Source organism: Salvia miltiorrhiza, chromosome 2, assembly GCF_028751815.1.
Source record: "Salvia miltiorrhiza cultivar Shanhuang (shh) chromosome 2, IMPLAD_Smil_shh, whole genome shotgun sequence".
Lineage (NCBI taxonomy): Eukaryota > Viridiplantae > Streptophyta > Magnoliopsida > Lamiales > Lamiaceae > Salvia > Salvia miltiorrhiza.
Genome location: NC_080388.1, coordinates 60,433,345 through 60,437,632, shown reverse-complemented (window position 1 = coordinate 60,437,632; position 4,288 = coordinate 60,433,345). Strand labels below are relative to the sequence as shown.

The window sequence follows — 4,288 nt, the reverse complement described above, 5'->3', positions numbered from 1 at the left end:
CTCTTTCACCTTCTGAGTTGGAGACTCTGAGCTCTTCTTCCAGTCGGCTGTTCTCCATGATTAGCTGATCAAGACAAGTTTCATCCGGAAAGTAGATGATTGTCTGATGTTTAGCTCGTTCATCATTGATCTCCTTGTCCATTTTCTGATTCTGCTTGAGGAGATCTTCGAACATTTTCCTCAGCTGACAGTGATCAGTCAGGAGCTGATCAAACTCGTCAGTTTCAAAGGATGAGCTATCTCCAGATTCTGAGTGGTCTCCTGAAAGCATCAGGAAGTTATCAGTATATGGAGTTTTTGTGAGAGATTTTACCTCTGGGCCATTCATTCCATTGTCGTAGCTGTTGTCAGCTACACTTTCTGATTCGTTGGCCATCAGGGCTCGGCTCTCATCATCTGAGCTGGAACTGTCGAAGTCGAATGATTCTGATGTGTCGTTGGAAGAGTCAGCATCATCAGCAACCATTGCTTTCTTCTTCGAAGATCTGCGATGTAACACCCCGTTATTTCTTAGCTAAATTTAGAATTATTTTGAACTTAGAAGTCAGGATGATTCACGCCGGATATAAAGAAAATGAATTTATTTTAATTCCAACAAAAATGATTTACAAAAACATTTGTAAATTTAGTTATTAAATTTATATGCATTGCATATTTATTTAATTTAGCATTCAAGTATTTTCACGAGCTATTTATTTAAGCGTACCCTGAACGATTATTACAGTTTTCATAGTACAACCCGGAAGACTTTTTATTTTATTCAATCACCTAATTTCTCCACCTACTCTTCCACATCCACCTACTCTCCCACCACTACTCCTACCTCCCCACACTACATTCCATATTACACTTATCAATATTACACTTAGCAAGACAAAGCACACTTCATTTCTTCCTCACACTTCATTCTCGGCCTCCCCTCTCTCTCTCTATACTCTCTTTTCCTCCATTGATGTCCATTGAAGAAAGCTTAGAGAAGCTTCATCAAACACTACTATGAGATAATCCACCATCCAATCCAATCAAATACTATCATATCTCATCAAATTCAAGAAGCTAGAGCTAAGATCAAAGTTGGAGCAAAGTCTTGATCACCTTTTAAATCCTTGAGTAAGTGATCTTAGATTATTTATTTGATCATATTAATGATATGTGAGTGAGTATATGATCATGATTGAGCAAGAAAATCACCCAATTTTTTTTTATGAAACTTTCGAAAATTAGGAGCTTGAAACCCTACGAATATTTTTTGTTTATTTTCTTGACTTGGCTTGAGTTATATGATGATGGATTTGAGTTTATGAGATGATCTAGATGATTAATGATGGATGAGATTGAAGCTTGAGGTTGAGAAGTGAAAAATGAAAAATGTTAGTTTGAGGAAGAAGATGATATATATGTGTTTCTATATGTGATTTTGTTATATGATGTTGATTTGAGTGAGTTCTTGAGCATGCTATGATGTTAAGTGATGGTTTAGATTGATGATTAGAAGTGATGAAATGAGTTTTGGGATGAGTTGTTGTTGAGAATTATGATGTTATATTCAAGTTAGAGATATTATTAAGATATATAGGTTTTAAATACAAATTGGAGAATTTCGTAGGCCTACTGACCTACTGTGATCGATGGTTTGTCGATGTCTAATAGCTTTGAAAAGTTAATAGCAAGTTTCTACATGAGTCTTGAGTACCCTGGTAAACTTTCAAGCTATTTCAATTTCGTTTGATATTTCTTTAAAATGCAAAACCTAAACTGCACATTACCACCGAGAATTTCAGAGAACAGGGGAAAGAGTTATTCATTTAAGTAGCTTCCTATGTGATCTAGCTTTTCAACTTTTTATGGTATCAACCTTATTGTGTTAGCTAGATATCCACCAAAGTTGAGCCCAGTTTGACAACGTTTACTATTTTTCAAAAATTGTAACCTTCGGTTGCACAAAACTGCCAGAAATGGTAGATCGTGGTAAAAACGTCATATCTCTCAAACCACTTGGAGCTTTCGACTCTATTTTTTTTTAAATGAAACTAGACTCGAAGAAATTTCTTTCAGTATGAGTCTCGAGTCCAGGAGATGTCGGAGTCAGAACAGTTTAAATTTTGAAGATGAACCAGTGTAAAAACAGAGCATGTTTTAATGATGTTTGATTGTGATTCTTATGTGCCTTATGTGATTGTGTTGCCTATGTGTTTGAATTTTCACTAAATTATTTTAGTGAATTTAAATCTCTTGATTTAAATTTTAATATTTAAGGTTGGGACTATTTATTTTAAATGAGGTCCATTCTTTTATTTAATTTATTGATGGACTTTAAAAATGAAAACAAATTTTGGGATTAAACCCTCATTTTTATTATATTTCAAGGCTTTTTGAGTATGGATTTTAAATGGTTAAAATGTTTTATTTCATCTCAATGGATTTTAAAATGTTTTATTATTTATAAATGAATAATGAAATTTCTTATTTATTTACATGAAAAAAAAAATGAAATGTATAGAATGTTATAAAATGGTGCATGATTTCTTTTATGTTCATGTGAACTTGTGATTTTAATAATACTAAACTTGAGGATTTTATTCCTTTCTGTTTATTGTTTACGTGATTACGTGATATTATGTGGTTAGTCACGAGGTTATGTTGGTTTTCGATTGTCTTTAATGGAACGAATTATGGATGCTAGAACCCTAAAACACTAAAAGAAAATCGAGTAAGGATATTGTTGGTGTCCTTAACTCAAGAAATTTAGTTTTCAAGTATTTATTCATTAAATTTTGAAACCCGGCGTGACGAATTATAGAATGTTAAGTATTTTCCCTAAGATATTAAGTTAGCTTCACGAGACCTATTAAGAATAGAATTTCTTGTAGGCTTTGTGATGACCAGGAGGATTAGCGCTACTTTTCCAAGACAGGTTTATATGTGTATGATCTTCAGGCTTTGCCTATCCAGGTGGGCTTACTTTCCAAATGTACAAAGTATGATTGAGTTATTAAGCTCTAAATGTTTCAATGAAATGCAAATTGTTTATTTAATGTAATGAAAACTGTTTATCCAATAAAATGTTTATGTGCACTCTGCTCTGTTTAAGGCTCGCAATTCATGGATCGATCGAGGTTCTCTTATGGCCTAACACGTTATTTGAGAATTGTGTACACTTGTTAGTTGTTTCGGTGGGTTGATCTCCATCGGGCACTAATTCATGTAAGAGGCGTTATAAGGGTGCTTGGCTGGATGTGTTCCGGAGCATGTATCATGTAAGGCCTGCCTGGGTAGCGTCCCGAGGTCAATTCAACTTGTCTGAGTTACGTCCTCAGGGCAAGTGCAATGGGAGAAATGGATCCGTCGGTGGCTAAAAGGTCCGGGATCACAGCGAGTAACAGAAAGGGAGTGTGACATGTGCGCACAAATGAAAAATGTTTTAACATGCTTAGAAGTTCTTTCAATTTAAAACCTTCTAAGTCATGTCAAGCATGATTGGATAAACTGTCTTTATTAAAATATGAAATGTTTCAGAAAAATGCATGCCCACTAAGTACATTAGTACTTAGCCCAAAAATACTTTCAAATGTTTTCAGGTTGGCTGGCCGGTGCTGACGGGACGGAGCTGAGGCTAGAGTTAAATTCCTATGTTAGACTTCCGCTGTAGCAATTACTCATATCAGTCTTTTGTTTTCTCAACTTAAGATCTTCATGTTAAATTTCAAATGATATACCTGACCGAGCTTAGACTCTTCACTACTAAATTTATGCTAATGAATGTCGGTTGTCAGAAGCATGAAACAAAACTTGTGATCCAAAGGGGCATAGCCCGACTCTCTATCTTATTATTCGGGTTTTAACAAGGTTGTTCCTTGTTTATTTCTATGAATTAGTTGCACCTCGATTATATTTATTCATTCAAGAATTGGGGTGTGACATGCGATCTTTCTTCGCTTTCAGTTCCCTGCGCTCAGCTGGAGTCAAATCAGGGCATTCATGTCGAAAGTGCCCTTTCTTTCTACATCCAAAACATTCCAATTCTTTGATGTCGTAAGCGGCTGACTTCCTTTCTCCGCTTCGATCTGTGGAATGTCTGGAGTCCCCTTCTCTTTCTTTTCCCTTGAAGTGCTGCTTGTGGAACCTTTTGTACTTCCGGAACTTGGACTCCATCTTGTTGAATCTGTCAGTCAACAAGGCATATTGACTGAAGAAGTCCTCAGGGTTGAGTTACGTTGGCTCCTTGATCTGCTTCTTGCCTTCTCTGGTCGAGGCCTTTAGTGCAACTCCTCTTGAGGTTGATGGACCA

At 35.8% G+C, this 4,288-nt stretch overlaps 1 long non-coding RNA gene across 1 annotated transcript; it reads left to right on the top strand.

Moving 5' to 3' along the window:
- The first annotated feature begins 875 nt into the window (after positions 1 to 875).
- On the top strand, positions 876 to 3,867 carry LOC131010802 (uncharacterized). Its single transcript, XR_009096662.1, has 3 exons — positions 876 to 1,110; positions 2,871 to 2,952; positions 3,579 to 3,867. It is a non-coding gene; the product is annotated as an uncharacterized LOC131010802 (long non-coding RNA).
- The last annotated feature ends 421 nt before the right edge of the window (positions 3,868 to 4,288 follow it).